We start from the raw sequence: 17,158 nt of genomic DNA, 5'->3' as shown, positions 1-17,158 counted from the left end.
TAAAGTGGAAAGAGAGAAAGAGGAGCCGTAGTGGAGGACTACTGAGTAATTTCGACCACCTGGGGATCTTTAACGTTCGCTGACATCGCACAGCACACGGGCGCCTTTTCGTTTCGCCTCGGACAGAACAGAAAATAGAGAATAAAGAAAACGAAGAGGGAGAGTAAGACGCGCGCCTAAATAACGGCTATCTGCCAGCCTATAATCCGCGGGCGCACGACTCCCCGTTTCCGATGGAATTACCCCCCTTGCCAAAAACCTTTCGTCGTAGCATCGGCCTATTTCCGGCCAGGTAACGTCATGGCAGAACCCTGTACCTGGCTCCCTGACCTTGAAAACGCAGCACACCCTTATCCTATTCTTATTGGCGGAGATTTCAACGCACATCACGCAGCCTGGAGCTCATCTCAGCCTAATCAACGTGGTAAACGCCTATATGACGCCCTTGATCAAACTCTTCTTACCCTGTGCAACGAACCTAACGCGCCGACCCGTATCGGTCTCCATCCCTCTCAAGCAGACACTACACTGGACCTTACATTCTCATCACCGCGTCTTCTGCGGCGCTGGGAAGTCCTTTCTAATTCTTGGGGTAGTGATCACTTGCCCATCTTGCTCACTCTCAATCGTAAATGTCTTCGCGTTCGGACAACACGTTCGTTTTTCAACTGGGACAAGTTTCGTGCTAATACTACGACCCCTTCTCGGATATTGACTCCTTCCTGTCTGTACTCCGAGATGCCCGCACTCAAGCTCTCGAATATATCCCCTGTGACGATTCCACAGTTGGCATGGATGCTCACCTGGCTAACCTTTGGCGTCGCGCAGATCACCTCACGCAACGTTTTCGGACACGCGGAAAACGTCACAAAGATCTCGTGCTTCTTCGACGACAATTCACGCTTATCCGGGCATACCAGCTTCACCTGCAAAGTGAGGCTTGGCACTCTACATGCGACCGTCTTGGACAAGTACCGGGCCTATCACAACTTTGGCGCATCTTTCGTGGCCTAAATGGCAAGGCACGCGGGGCACCACCTCTCGCCGATCTCCTTCTCAATGGCAACCCGGCTGATGTTGAAGATGAAGTTATACGCACCTTTTTCCCACACGCCAGCCTAACGCCTCCACCAGCAGTTTCCATTTTCCCAGTCGGAAACCCTGATCCAGACCTGGATCGCCCATTCTCAAAGGGAGAACTGCAAGCAGCCCTCGGAAGAGGCCGAGCTCGCGCCACACCCGGGCATGACCGAGTCAGTTGGCAGGAGCTTCGCAATCTCGACTCGGCAGCCCAGGATGCCCTTCTCGACATCATTAATTCTTACTGGGAGACCGGAACGGTACCGGATAACCTCAAGCTTTCTCTTATTCTTCCTATCCCTAAACCTGGCAAAAACGCTCGACTTCCTAGTAATTTGCGTCCAATTGCACTGACTTCACATCTCTGTAAACTCATCGAGCGCCTGCTGCATACCCGGATTAGTCACTGCATTGAATACGTCAGTCCTGGATTTCATCCAGCTCAAGCCGGCTTCCGCCCTAACCTTGGAACGCATGACTGCCTTTGGCTTTTGCGAAGGGTTCTGAATAGAGCTCATCGTAAAACGCTACCTGACTATCTCCTGGCTGTCGATATACACAAAGCTTTTGACAATGTTCGCCATGAGGTTATCCTGGAGGAACTCGCCAAACGCTTTCCTAGTACTCGTGCCCAAATCTGGATCCGCAATTTTTTGACATCTAGACCCATTCAGCTACATGGCAAAGCTCCGGGATGGGTGCCCAAAACCTATTACTTGGATAGGGGTGTACCTCAGGGCTCCATTCTCGGACCCATATTGTTCAACTTGGCCATGACACGCGTCGCCGAGAATCTGGAAATCAGCAGCGCAAGATTCGCTATATATGCCGATTATATTACCGTCTGGACTGAGGCAGCGGATTACGTAGACAAATATTCTATGGAGACTGAACTTCAGGCGGCCCTTCTTTGTCTTGAAGATACACTAACCAAAATTGGCCTCGAACTCGCACCACATAAAACAGAATTGATTAGTATCGACGGAAAACATAAAACCAACCCCAGTATGCAGATCCATCTTCACATCGGAGGCAACACCATCACCTCCTCAAATGGGCAAATCCGCATTCTTGGCCTGCCCATATCAAGCTGCAACAGCCCCCAGAAATGGGTTCATCAGTTACAACGCCTTTGGCCAGCACTGCTACATACTAGTCGTCGCCTGTCCAACCGGCACGGCGGTGCGCGGCAACATGCCTGCCGTGCGATGGCCAGAGCAGCGGCGGTCGGAAAAATCCTCTATGGCACACCCGTCCTCCAACTGTCGAAGACTGACTTCGCTAGGGTCGAACGCCTTCATCGCGCAACACTACGCACTATTACCGGACTACCTAAGCACACTCCTATAGCCGAACTTGAGCGTTTGGCCGCTTTTCCACCGCTCACTACCATCGCTACCGAGTCACAGACGCGTCATCGAATACGTCTAGAGAACACTGTCCAGGGGCGTCGCCTGCTGGCCTGGGATGAACAGCGTAATGACAAAACACCAGCCCTATATGCATCACTTCCCCCTTGGGAGATACCAGTAGTCACACGCGTCCATCGCCGACCTATACACCGCGATTTTGTCATTCCCCAGGAGCTCCTCGCTGCCCATCACCGACAAGAGCGAATCCCTGATACGACTGACATTTACACCGACGCATCGATTACAAGCGAATTCGCTTCTATGGCCTGGGTATGCGATGACAACCCTTCCCTTTCAGGCGCTTATGCCTGCCATCTACCTCAAGGTACCCCTCTTTACGCTGAACTCCTCGCGATTTGGGGAGCCTTGCCAGGAGTGCCTTGCACCGGAACTGGGTCAATACGTATTCTTACTGATTCCTTTGAAGCTTACAAGGAAATCGCTACTCCGGGTTCACAAGATGCAACAGCTACGGCTATACAGCGCCTCCTTAAACGCCACCAACTCGCGACCAGAACTGTCGCTATTCACTGGACCCCAGGTCACTCGGACGAATCAGGGGGCAATGCGGCGGCACACGCCGCGGCTGCCTTGGCAGGTGGGATGTCCACATTTACTTCCCCACCCCCCTTGCTTCATCCTTATTCGACCTTGGGCGGGCAACTCACCCCTTCTCTTGCCCTTATGCACTATACTCGGACCAGTCTTCGTAGCCTCAGTCAGCATCGCATGCAGGCGGCCACACCAGACCCAATTTTTACGAGAACCCACCTCACCCGAAGTCAAGAAGTATTTTTGAATAAGCTCATCGCCCATGCGGCTTACACGCCACGTATTATGGCCCGCTGGCGTCAGTATACGGAGAAAATGATTACGTGCCTCCACTGTACGACTCTAACCCGCGGCGGCATATCTCATTTACTTTGGGATTGCCCTGCTTTTTCTACTGGACGCCCCGAGATCGAACCCTACCGCCTGAACACCGTTCCCTTCTAAAAACTGATGCTAACACACAGATGATATTTGCCAAGTATGGCTCGCTTAGTGGCCTGGTTAGAGCAATGTGATTCGAGTGACGACCTAAACTATGAAAATTATGTCTACTCCCCTTTATCCCCATCCATGGCCATGAGCCTTCCCATTCAATAAAGGACATTCAATCAATCAAAAGTTGTACAACCAACCAGCCGTCGTCCACCGCCGAAGCAGTGGCGGGTGCAATGACGGCCTACAACAGATAAACTTCGGTGGCAGGCTAGCCCCCGCCGCAAGCGGCGGTGATCTACCTGTCCCAGCCCCATCAGGGCCAGGATCAGCCACCCTTCACCATCTCCTCTCTCTCTTCTCTCCGCACGAGGCAGCGGAGGCGCCGGGTGCCCCGCCGGGGTGGTGCAGTGGCAAGACGCCCGACTACTGTGCCGGAGTACCCGGGTTCGAACCCGACCTCGGCGGCTGCGTTTCGATGGAGGCGAAACGAAGAGGCATCCGTATGCTGTGCGATGTCAGCGCACGTTAAAGATCCCCAGGTGGTCGAAATTACTCCGTAGCCCACCACTACGGCACCTCTTTCTCTCTTTCCACTTTCACTCCCACCTTCCTCCCTTCCCTTACGGTGCGGTTGAGGTGTCCACAGAAAAACAAGTGAGACAGTAACTGCGCCTTTCCCTTCCTATAAATAAATCAAACATCAAACATTAAATCATAAATCTCTCCTCCCCCCTTTCCTCACAAAAAGAAAACCAACTATAAAATCTTCCTTCCTCGAGCCCAGACTGGCTGGGGGCTGGGGCAGGTAGGTCACCGCCGCTTGCGGCGGGGGCTAGCCTGCCACCGAGTTTTTGTTTGTTGTGGGCCGTCATTGCGCCCGCCACCGCTTCGATGGTGGACGACGGCTGTTGCGGCGCGCGTCTTTCTCTCCCTCTTCCTTTTCTTTCTGCTCTATTTTCTGTTCTGTCCGCACGAGGCAGCGGAGGTGGCTCAGCTACAAAGCTAGTAGCAGGCCCGTGCATTTTCTTTTCCTTCTTTACAGCCACAACAACAACAGCCCAGGCTGGCCAACTTCGGTCACCATCAAGGCTGCACCTCAAAACCCCGCACTCATGCGCAAACCTTATCATGCCCGGCAGTCGCAGTCGCGTATTGTTGATCCCAATGCACGAATGCAACTGAGAGGGAACCCGAAATTCCCGACCAAAGTGCGGCTGAACACCTGCTGTGGTGTTCTGCGTCCGATGCCATACGCGAAGGAAGAGTTCACGCCCTGAGCAGTCACTGACCTGGTACCCTGCAGGAGTGGATCGATCCACCATTGGCACATAGGACGAGCGGACTCTCTGTGATAACTGGCCAGCGTTCCTGGTTGGAATAAAATTGGCTGTGGTTTAGCTTCGGTTAAATCCAATGTGAAACGAAAGCTGAACTATGGTTACACATGGTAAAGATCGTTATTCAGCACAAGGTCTATCTTTGGTTATGGCTAGGAAGACTCTCCTGTGATACGTAAAGAAGGTTGTCTTGGTATGAAATCAACGTACTTCGAATCCGAGGCGTGGCTGCGCACTCGATATTGACGTCAGCGTCAATATCGAACTGCGGACACCTATCGCCTAACCAGGTGAAGATCATGTTTTAATATTTTTTCTTGTATATTGTAATCAGGAAGGGAAAGGCGCAGTATCTGTCACACTTGCTCTGTGGACTCCTGAACCGCGCCGTAAGGGAAGGGAGGAAGGTGGGAGTTTAGTGGAAAGAGAGAAAGAGGAGCCGTAGTGGAGGACTACGGAGTAATTTCGACCACCAGGGGATCTTTAACGTGCGCTGACATCGCACAGCCGGGCTATCTTTTGCCTCTTATTGGCATTCGTTGCAGCGCTACATATAATTATAATTTATTTACAAGAAAGGGAAGGCGCTGTATCTGTCACACACTCTCCGACAAGTGTGCTTGGACGGTATACACCATCGCTCCCGTCATGTTCCTTGGCGCGCGTTCAAGTGTGGGATTGTGCATGACAGTAATGCTATAGAACAGATCTCGCGAAATATGACAGATATCGCACACAACTCTCGCTTACAGGATTTATTTCGATGAGCATAGAAAGGTTTTCGCCTTGACAAATGGTTCACAGGAAAGGAAAGGCGCAGTATCTGTTAGCTTTGTTGTGGGGACACCTGAAAAGGAAGGTGGGAATGAAAGAGGAGAGAAAGAGGTGTCGTAGTGGGAGGCTTAAGATTAATTTCGACCACCTGGGGATCTTTAGCGGGAACTGACATTGCACGGCACACGCCTGTCCGTGGAACGGGGTTGGTGGCTGCTCTGGCCCTACGGGGCTGGGACTGGTAGGTCACCACCGCTTAACTGAGTTGTATCTGTTGTAAGCCGTCATTGCAGCCGCCACCGCTTCGGTGGTGGACGACGGCTGTTGCGACGCGTGTCTTTCTCCCCTCTTCTTTTTCTTTCTTCTTCTTTGTTTTCTCCTCTGTCTGCACGAGGCAGCGGTGGGGGCTCAGCTACAGAGCCAGTAGCAGGCCCGTGCATTTTTCTTTTCCTTCTTCCTTCAGTCGCAACAACACGCCTGTCCGTTTCGCCTCCATCGAAATACAGCCGCCGGCGGCAAGGATTGAACCCAGGAACCCAGTGTTGTCTCTCTTCTACCCTGCGTGTCCGTGTTGTTCGCGCTGTTAGACCATGTCTCATTTGTATCCAAACCAACTCGCCTAGGTTTCTGTCCTCCAGAACCCAGGAACCAATATCTATTGCGAGAGCAGGCTATGTAAAAAATATATAGCGAAAATGATTGATGATGGCAATTATTAATAGTGATATTGAATGATTACTTATATTGATATTAATTAATAATGTATATTGATCCCACTGCTTCTAATGATGAGATATAGAAGAGCGGAGGCACGCGGGCTGAGTAGCTGACCGTTTCGCGATGGCCCATACCCTGCAAATAAATTAATTTGCTAATCGCTGCTTCGTAACACTTGGTGGAAGTGCGGAGTATCGATCCTGTACCCATAACCCCTTAGAAAGAGCTGACGCCTGGCCGGGCTACCGCCATCTTTGCCCACTATGAACAGCGCGGCAGGAAGCGACCAGCCTGCGGGGACGTCTGGGACGAGTCAACGATATCCTCGGGACAATCCTGAACAGATAAGGTACTGGTCGCATCAACACGAACCGCGATGACGTCGAAGAGTGGCTTATACATTACCAACAAGTGAGCAAGTACAACCACTGGGACACGACCATGCAGCTGGCGAACGTGGTTTTTCTTTCTTGCGGGCACTGCACTCTTGTGGTTCGAGAACCACGAAGATTCTCTTACCACTTGGGACAGTTACACGAAGGAACTCAGAAAGGGCTTCGAGGACTCCTTGTCGCGCAAGAAAAACGCTCAACAAATACTTGTCCAACGAGCCCTGCGGCCAGGTTAGACATACACCATGTACATAGAAGTGCTAAAGTAAAGAGCTCAGTCGTCCGCGACGTAGTAACAGCAGCGATCCTGCAACGGACCCCTTCCAGGGCGCGTTTTCAAACCTCTCTGTGGAAGACCAAGTACCTGCACCTCGCCGCTACTACAATCCCATCAATGATTTTCCCGGGCCACCAACTTATCGTGCGGCTCCGGTGTGTTACCGTTGTGGTCGTCTTGGGCACATTTCGCGGTACTGCCCTAGTAACGTTGGTACTGTCAGCGTCGGGAGCAACACGACCAGCACCACGTTCTTACGCAAGTAGTGCCTCATTTTCGATTAAGAACTCCCCTGATGGGGCTGGGACAGGTAGATCACCGCTGCTTGCGGCGGGCTAGCCTGCCACCGAATTTTTGTCTGTTGTAGGCCGTCATTGCACCCGCCACCGTTTCGGTGGTGGACGACGGCTTTTTTTGCGGCGCGCATCTTTCTCTCCCTCTTCCTTTTCTTTCTTCTCTATTTTCTCTTCTGTCTGCACGAGGCAGCGGAGGTGGTTCAGCTACAGAGCCAGTAGCAGGCCCATGCATTTTCTTTTCCTTCTTCCTACAGCCACAAAAACAACAACGCACGCAAGTACATTTGGCTAACCTTCGGTGGCATTCCATGACGCTCAGCCCTAGGACTCACCTCTTTCCCGGTCGCTACGACTAGGAACACTGAAACTACTCATTCGCTTCCGATCGCAGTTCCACACCGCCTATTCAGCGACGCCGTTCACCGTCGCCACGCCACCGCTCTGTATCGCCACTTCCGGATAATTAATTGCGGCAGCCGATGGAGGTGAGGTTACGGAACTGTCGTCTTCACCAATTTCTGGGTGGCGCAGTGGTTACGGCGCTCGACTACTGTTCCCAAGGACGCGGGATCGAATCCCGGCCTCGGCGGCAGCTTTTCGATTGAGGCGAAAAGCAAGGCGCCCGTGTGCTGTGCGATGTCAGTGCACGTTAAAGAACCCCAGGTGGTCGAAATTTCCGGAGTCCTCCACTACGGCGTCTCTCATAGCCTGAGTTGCTTTGGGACGTTAAACCCCTCAAACCAACCAACCAACCTTATGTCATTATGTTAAAAAAAAAAAATGGCTGTGTGTGTTGGTGGCACAAATACACTCACATTGGTAGGAAACAGAAAGTGTAGGAAAGAAAAGTTTGACTTTATTTAGCTTGGGCCCTCACGTCCAGATCACACAATGGGAAGCTACTATAGACCTTGTAGACCGCTGCATGCTACTTCACAGATAATCGTACAGTCCTCGTCTCTGTCAAGCAAAATGAATAAATCGCGCATACCTATGTCTCTGCTAAACATACATGACCACAACATGCTCAGCCAGGGGGACGTACCTCTCGCTACGTATATTCTGACATAACGACCTAAGCCACTGACATTTTTTCGCCGTGCCTGAATCACATAGCAACAGTTTGCCCTCGTGCTCCTTGAAGTCAATAGCATCAAAGAAAGTATTGGGCAATGTTTCTGCCTAAGGCGAAATCCTTACCGTATCGTCATGATCGACGTGGGCAGCAAGTGTGAACAGGAAGTGATTTATTGATTTGTGGGGTTTAACATCCCAAAAAGAGACTCAGGCTATGAGAGACGCCGTAGTGGAGGGCTCCGGACATTTCTACCACCTGGGGTTCCTTAACGTGCACTGACATCGCAGAGCACACGGGCGCCTTGCTTTTCGCCTCCATCGAAAAGCGGCCGTCGAGGCCGGGATTCAATCCCGCGCCCTTGGGAACAGTAGTCGAGCGCCGTAACCACTGCGCCACCCCGGCGGGGCGTGAACAGGAAGTGGAGACACAAAGGAAATGGGGACACAAATATAATGTGATTTCGTGTCCAATTAGGACTCAACCGTTCTTTGTGCAACGTTCGCAGGGTGGCGTCATCGCTTTCCATTTAGCATCCATATGCTCGTCAAGTTAGAGATAAGTTTGCGTTAAAGTTTCGAACCCACGATATATATGTACCTCCATTTATATATGCCATTCGTTGTATGCGTAAGTGTCGACCGAGAGGTGAAACATACTGCGTCTTTCCGTTCTCTAAACATCAAACTAGCTAAAGAAATCTAACAATTTGCCAAACTCTGTGCCAGTCTCTCATTGGCGGTAAGGGTGCCCTTTGCGAACTCATAGCAACGGTCTATCTGTAGCCAAGTCATGTATAACATAGCACATCCCTGTCCGCCCAGGGTCACTCAGGTAGACATTGTCCACCGTTGTGGAAATGTCCTTTGGTCTTCGGGCTGATCTTTGACCTTCGACCTGCACGCTTTCGCACAGATTTATCGGTTCAAGCCAGGATTAAACGGCATCGAACTTTGCTTTCGTTCGATTAATTGCGATATGACGATTGAGAACTATTTTTTTTTATTATTCGTGCATTCTACAGGCTTTATAGTTTCAGCAGTTGCTCTACTGAGCCAGCGTAGCACACGTGACAGTATGTCGAACTTCAGGAGATGCTTATGCGATTCAAAGAAACACTATAGCTGCATGATACAGGGCCTGTGATAAGGGTATGTCCGGCTTCACAACACGCATCTGTCGTGCCACTCTAAAAAAAATGTAGCTTTGAAATTACTTTGCGTTCTTTGAGAAAGTCTTCTTCAAAGTACGCGCCAACTCTGAACAAGTGACTGCCTACGCGAGTACACGGTTAAACGACAAGAATTGTTCAGACAGTTTTGTTTGCACGCTTGGCGCTTTTTTTTTTTTTTTTTTTTGTGAATGCTTTGTCTTCGGAATCACGTTTCAATACTTCCGCAAGTTCCATCCTAAAGTATTACTAAAGGATGATATCATAGGTGCGCTCTTAAGTCAAAAATACTTCGATGGTTTGGTTGAAGGGGCTTAACGTCCGAAAGCCACCCATGCTATGAGAGACGCATAAAAGTACTTTTATAACCTTTGTCTGCATACATTATGGCGTCGTCCTGCTCGGAACCACTATTCTTACACCGTGCTCGGAACGAAGTGGATACCGATGGCGCTTAACATGGACGGATGGACGGATGGACGGATGGATGGATGGACGGATGGATGGATGGATGGATGGATGGATGGATGGATGGATGGATGGATGGATGGATGGATGGATGGATGGATGGATGGATGGATGGATGGATGGATGGATGGATGGATGGATGGATGGATGGATGGATGAATGGATGGATGGATGGATGGATGGATGGATGGATGGATGGATGGATGGATGGATGGATGGATGGATGGATGGATGGATGGATGGATGGATGGATCAGTAGCTATCATGCTCATTTTTTTCCCTATATCCCAATTATTGATTTAGATTGGTTAACTAAACCATCAATCTATCAAATTTTTGTTTCTACATTACTAAATTTATGTCACTTCTCTGCTTTTAAGCCACCAATCTTCCAGTCGTTTTTTGCTAGTTTCCACCGCTGGTTTATTCACCCGGCCACTGGTATCTCTAAACCCCAGAGCTTCAGGGACAGTTACTGCGCCTGCATCAATTTCCGGATGGATACCATTACATTCGAGTGTAATATGGTCAATTGCTTCACTGGAGTTACCACATACAGCACATGCGTCATCTTCATTGTTAAATTTCTTTTTGTAGCTGCGTGTTCTAAGGCACCCTGATCTAGCTTCAAAAAGTAGGGCACTGCCTCTTGAGTTATCAAAGAAAGCTTCCTTCCTGATCTGCATTTTCCACTTTCGGTATAATTCCACACTCTGTTTCTTCTCCATCGAATTTATCCAATTTTTACCTTCTGTGTTTTTCACCTGTTGCTTAATGCTCTTTATTTCTCCGTCCTTGTGACTAGCATACTTACTAGTTAGTTTCCTAGTTCTTTCCCTCCATTGTGAGTCAACGCTTTTTAAGTACAGGTATTTAAATACTTTAGCTGCCCGTCTGTTACTGTCCAATTTCCTCAGGCGTTCCTCATATAATATTTTACTCTGAGCTTCCCGTACTTCGAAAGATGCCCAGCCCATATCTCCCTGTACCGCCTCATTTGTGGTTTTGCCGTGGGCACCTAGTGCTAATCGTCCAACGGCTCTCTGATTTATTTCTAATGTCGACTGTACCTCTGATTTTAGGCACAAAACCGCATTTCCGAAAGTAAGTCCGGGCACCATAATTCCTTTCCAAATACTCCTCAAAACCTCATACCTGTTGTATCCCCACATCGCCGACGGCAGAGGCGCCTGGCGGTCGCACGGAGCCTACACAGAAACATTAGCATACATCCGGCACTTTGTGCTCACAGTTAATTGGCATCTCGTGAAAGCGTGCTACGCCTTCCTTCGCGCCCAGGAGAGTTTTGTTTTCAGTCATGTTATTCGTGTGTAGGAAAGGGCAGCACATACGGCGCAAAACGCGAAAATTGCTTCTTTCTTTTCTTTGTCTAAGCGGTCAACGTTACTAGAATTTGCCGCTACTTTGCTTTTCGTGGCCGTCAGTTCCGTCTCTGTAACATTGTAAGGATAGCTGGGCTAAAGATAAAATTGGCATAGCATAATGGAAGGACAAATTGAAACAAGGAGAGGAAGAAGAAACAGCAAGGACAAATGCAAAAAACAGCACGAGAGTGCACGGAAGCGCATAAGATGAGCCAAAAGGAGAGGAAGGAAGCTAGGCGCAAGGAAAGGAGTAATATAAAAAGAAACTGAGGCAAAATAAAATCTTCGCTTTATCTTCATTCGGGGTCAACAAACCCCGACGTTCTCTGCTTCGCTGCCGCCGAAAGGCAGGTGTGAAGAGGCACGAAGGCGCGAAGTTCGTCTGCTTGGGTGCCCCGCCGAGCAGACGAAAAGAAGCTTGCGCTTTGCTGCAGACGACGGAAGGCTTTTGATTAGAAAAAAAGAAAGAGGGAAAATAAACGAAGACGAGGAAAGGAGAGGTGTAGCAAAACTGTCGGAAAAAAGGAAGGATTGGCAATGCGTGCTTAGTCCTTACACACATACTTCTCTTTCGACGAACGACAAGACGGCATTTGGTCGGGCCCGCGGCGCGTGAGCGCGAAAGGGCGCGCAGCGGGGCGAAGCCCTCATCAGTCACCTCCTCGGACGAGCCTTGGCGCGCGATTCACAGCTCGCTTTGGCCGCGACGGCACTGCGCCATAGGCGGCGACGCCCTCCAGGGGTATTACGGAACAGCGGGATATCCACAACGAGTCCAGTGCCGAGCGTACGTTCAAGAAAAACGATAGTTTGGGGGAACAGGAGAGTGGTGGTGTATATGTCTTAGCGCCTGCCGTTGCTTGCTCGCACCATCACGAGCCAACCTGTGGTCATTTTCATGTTGAAAGTACAGCCTCGTCCACTTCTAGCTGTAACAAGGTCACCGCTTTGAAAGCGTCATTGCGTCCGACCTGGTCCCGCCATAAAGATAAGTGGCAGACCTTGTGAAGCGTCATGTCCGGCTAGTCTGGGCTTCCATCACTTAGCATCGATATGCGCTTGAGTCAGACGCAATGTTGCTTTAAATGCAATGGCCATATGTTATAGCTAGAAGTGGATGACCTTGTACATCTGGTCGTAAATTTCTGGAAGCAGGCAGATTGTGAGGTGATTAAGAATTAGAATACGCATACGCAGCGTGGGAGTACTCCTTCTCAAAAGCTCTTGACGATAAGCTGGTGTGTTCAGAAAAGGCCTGCAAGATTCGTCCCGGGCATCCACAACTACAGAATCAGATGTTAGCAAATCAACAAATATCTCGGATGGAAGTTAATTTTTGTCCACTTGCTGGATAACATTGAAGTCGAAGCTTTTACACGATATACCTACAGCGATAACAAAGAGATCGACAAGAACATGTATTTGAAACAGACTGACCATAGCTGTAGATGATGCGACGATTTCAAAGAGATTAGGCCATACCAAAGTTCTAAGTTTTCGTCCTTTCCCCGAACTATTGAAGAATGGAATTTGCTTCTGGATGAGGCAGTGTGTGCATCAAATTTTTCATCTGCATAGAATACGTTACATGAATCTGTTTTACATAATAGTTCCGGAGTACTCTTTTGTGCATGTGTGACACATTTTGTAATTAGATGTTCTATGCTAGGTTCTATGAATATGTTGTCTTCCCCCTTAATTACGATAGAAGTTGGTTTCTCAGCCGTACAAGTCATTTGCTGCTACCATTTGTTCGCGCTGCTTTCTTTTTGAACATTGTATTTGTAATTAACCTTCCTACAATAATTCCCAATAGGCCCTATAGGAATTTCTAATAAATAACTGAATGTATAAAGCTTGCGCAGTTAATTTGGACGCTTGCTCGTGATAACTTTGAAGCGCAGCTCTTGAACCAGGTCCGGCTCGAAATGATGACTGTCGCCAGTTCATACCGACACAAATAAATATGTAGCGCGGGGACAGGCAGAACAGATCGCTATAGCTATCAAGAATGGTTTATTGCGCATTAGAAAAGCAGCCTGACCATCAACGTAGTAACGTGACCATCAAAAAAGCTAGCAAAATATCACCTGGATGCGCGAGTTTCTTTGATAAGAGTAAGTGCCTCAGAAAACTTGCTTGTATAACGATTCCGCAAAACCGCGATCCATTCTGCCTCGATCATGTCATGCGTCAATCGGTATATGCATGCTGACGATCGTGACGTTGGCATGACAGACATTTACCGCACGTTCCAGACAAGCTACGACCATTTCCTCGAATGCGATCGTTCATACGCGCGCAGGTTCGGTTTGCATATTGCTTTCGACATGAAGAGGTACACCTGGTATATGGCGTTTTCACATAGCATCCGCTTCGAGAACATACTCGACACATGCACAATGCAGATTGTAGAACTACTGGCTGAACGCCTAACTGATTCATGTCATGATTGGAACGACGCAAAGGACACGAACACAGCAATAAGAGGCTCTAGAAAATAAGGCTATCATTTTGCCCCTTTTATTTCCCTTTGTTCGTATCCTTTACGCCGTTCCAATGTACCAACTAATTTGCATGAACCAATTAGCCCTACATCAAGTACTTCTACAACGCAGTTCTTCTATTCTGGGTTCTTTTCTGTGTTCACCGCTCTCGCATAAAGGCGTATTCTTCCTGTCCCTCTTATTTTCCTGCATTCGTGTCCTTTGCGCCGTTCCAGTGTATTGCAGTACGTGCGGTCAGTCCAAAAAATTGTTTTAAGAATTCACGAGAACCTGCTAACACGTACGTGAAATTATTCAGGCCAAATGATATAACCCGGGGAAAAAAATTGTGTGTACGCACTTCTGTGGTATCCTTATCAATTGAACTCAAGTATCTGGATATTATTTTTGCTAGATTGTCTTGCTCCCGCAATGTCAGTCACACAAGTGGTACTTTGGCACAAAAGTCCACCTTCTATAAAATGTGTGCAATAAACCATATTGCTAGTTAGCGCTGCCTGCGTATGCCATATTTGTTCCTCTCCTGGTCGTGTTACGCCTTTCTTCCTATTTTGCACCAACGAACCAAAGTGTCTACTCTCCGAATTTACATTCTGTGTATTTGGATTGGACTCAATAAATTTATTTCAGGAAACGAAGGTCTGAATCCGTTGCCTGGGTGGAGGAGGTAGCAATTGCATGGTGGAGAGGTAGCGTTTGCTTTCTTTTTTTCATTCGGCCTTCTGTGGTGTAGGTCGCGTAGTGAACCTTGCATGCGGAGGTCCACCGTTCCGGGGACTGATGAGTGTGTCATGGGAAATTGGAAATTCCTTCGGAGAGAAGATGCAGCCTTCGTAGGAGCGGGTGTCCTGCTTTGAACAGAGTGGAAATGCCACTCTGCGAGGGTGCTGATTGAACCGTTGTCCGTTTCTTTTTTAGATGAAAAATTATCTTGCACTTTCACGTTCATTCGAACCATCCACAATGTGAAAAAGCTCCTCAATCTGCAACCACGAATTAGTACAATATACAGCGCTCTTTCTGCCCCGAGCGGCCGATAGATAAACTATGCCTTCCTGCTTCATCTATCCACGAGTAGTACGTCAGCACCGCAGCGCCAAGCCGCACCGTATCGGCGGCGGCGCGAACCAAGCCGCCGCGCCAGCGGAGCGTCAGCAGGCGTCGGCATACAACGACGCCGTTGCGCTGCTGCTGCTACAACGACGCGACGGCGCCCGCGCTGCCCGCTGTCGTCTCTTTTTGTGCGCTCTCTCCCTCCCTCGCAGCTCCGGCGACGGTGTTCGCTTTCCCCGCAACACTCGCGGCGGCCAACTGATCCGCGCCCCTGTGTGTTTTGTGCATCAGCATCGTCCGCCGGCACGCGCTGTTCTCGCTTCGGTTCAAGCATTTCGTCTGCACCTTCGCACCCGTTCTCTCTCCGCATCATCCCTCCATTTGAAATCGGAGGCAGGCGCATCGTCTGCGCTGAGCTTTTCGTCTGCCAACCGGCATCTCTGGAGGATACATTAGCGCTAGGCTCGTGCGGTGTTGTTTTTTGAGCGGCGTGTTATTATTGTGTGTCGGTGTCGCTGCCAAGCTCGTTGTGGAAAAGACTACGGCCACTCGATCATCGCATTGTTAGCTGTCGCCGCGCAGACGAGACCAGCTTCAACCGAACGACGCGACTTCGCTTGCGGCGCCAGATTGACGCCGAGCAGTTTGGGATATTTTTCTCTGGCGTGCGCGCCGCCTTCCGAATTGTTTTGATTATTCCGAAGAGTTAGCGTCTTCACAACAGGACCGACGGGTCGACTGCAAAGGAACATCGCGATTCTGTGGTTGCCTCATCGGTGTTGGTGAGTTAGTTCATTCATTTTACTTATTTTTATACCAACTCGGAAAGGATGCTTGACAGCTTTGTTGACATCCGCATCACTGCGCCCGGGTTATCGATCGGGCAGCCGCACCACAAGCACCGCGGACATTAGTGCCGGAAGCTGACGAGCAAGGGATAATGAGCAAACTTTCATCGTCACGTCTTTTTCTGTGCTGTTGTAGAGCATCTTAAGATGCGGCACTCGCATCAGGATCAGCTGTAGTGAGACGGAGCTGACCGCGAGTGCGCCTAGCGCAGTCACGGCGCCGACCAATGGGAACCCGGTTCCAGCGGTGACGTCATAGATACGGAGGATCATTCATGGACAGCGCGGGAGAGCACGATGCATGGACTTGAGCTTTTCTTTGTTTAAACGCGGTCACTGGCAGTGAAATTGCATATGATTCAAGAAGCAATCATCATTAATTAAATTGCTTGTGTGCTACATGACGGCGTGCTTGCAGCTGCCGCAATGCAAAGCAGAAAAATGGAGCGTAAAGAAAAAATAGACGAATTCTAATAAAGGTTTATTAGCTACACATTGAATATGTGCGCATGTATTAACTACGGACAACGATTTCGAATTTGAGACTGTAGCAGGAGACTGCATTGATGAATAAAAAATTAGTTATAAACGATTAGTAGTAAGAAAAATAATAACCGATGCAGAAAAAAACGCATATGAAATAATGAAATACAATAGGATTTTGCTTTTAACAAGACATACTCAATGGAATAAAAGATAAAACTAATTGGTTGCAGGGGAAAATGTTTTTGCGCGAGCAGTCTAGACGCTCGCTCATTTAAATAATATAGCTACAAAGATTAACACACCTGCTCAGAGAGTGAAAATGGTCACGCCATATATATATGTATATATATATATATATATATATATATATATATATATATATATATATATATATATATATATATATATATATATATATTCAGGGCCATTCTTTTTCAATTGCATCCCGAGAAGTATACGTAAGATGCCCTTCCCGGTCGGCGAGATAAAAGCTACTTCGAGCATCGCCGCGCGCGCTGTTCTTAGGGCGTTTTCTTCGAAAAAGAAAATAACACGCGCTAAACGTCTTTGCGGTCAGGTTCTACGGCCGGGGAATCCATGAATAAACGTGGTGGCGGGCGCGTTTTATCAAGCTGCTAGTCCTTTTCTCGTAGCCGTGGGCGACAAGGTCGTTCCTTATCCTCGGATGGCTGCGAGAAAACAAACAAGACACTGTCGCTGTCATTTCACAAGAAGGCGCTTGAAAGAAAATAGGTACTGATAAAAAGATTAACTAAAGAAGGAAATGTATTCGTGGAGCCTGGGAGGGTATTGCTTTCTCTACCTCCTTTCAGCTGGCATTATCGACGAGGCGAGGCTGACATAACAGAGGCAGCAATAATTCTCTGGGCTGT

General features: G+C 48.9%; 1 protein-coding gene across 2 annotated transcripts in view; it reads left to right on the top strand.

Moving 5' to 3' along the window:
• The window catches only part of LOC146189144 (neuronal-specific septin-3-like), a 124,324-nt gene that overhangs the window by 40,863 nt on the left and 66,303 nt on the right, over positions 1-17,158 (top strand). The window contains exon 1 of one of the 2 annotated variants that reach the window (XM_084604057.1): positions 15,567-15,713. The exons of the other annotated variant lie outside the window; for it this stretch is intronic. The gene's annotated coding sequence lies outside the window, so the exon portion shown is untranslated. Of the gene's footprint in view, positions 1-15,566; positions 15,714-17,158 lie in introns of those variants that run through there. 2 annotated transcript variants of the gene reach the window in all.

Source organism: Amblyomma maculatum, chromosome 5 (assembly GCF_055883805.1).
Source record: "Amblyomma maculatum isolate TAMU_Amacu chromosome 5, ASM5588380v1, whole genome shotgun sequence".
NCBI classification, from domain to species: domain Eukaryota; kingdom Metazoa; phylum Arthropoda; class Arachnida; order Ixodida; family Ixodidae; genus Amblyomma; species Amblyomma maculatum.
The sequence above is the reverse complement of the archived record's forward strand: the minus strand, read 5'-3'. Positions and strand labels throughout refer to the sequence as shown.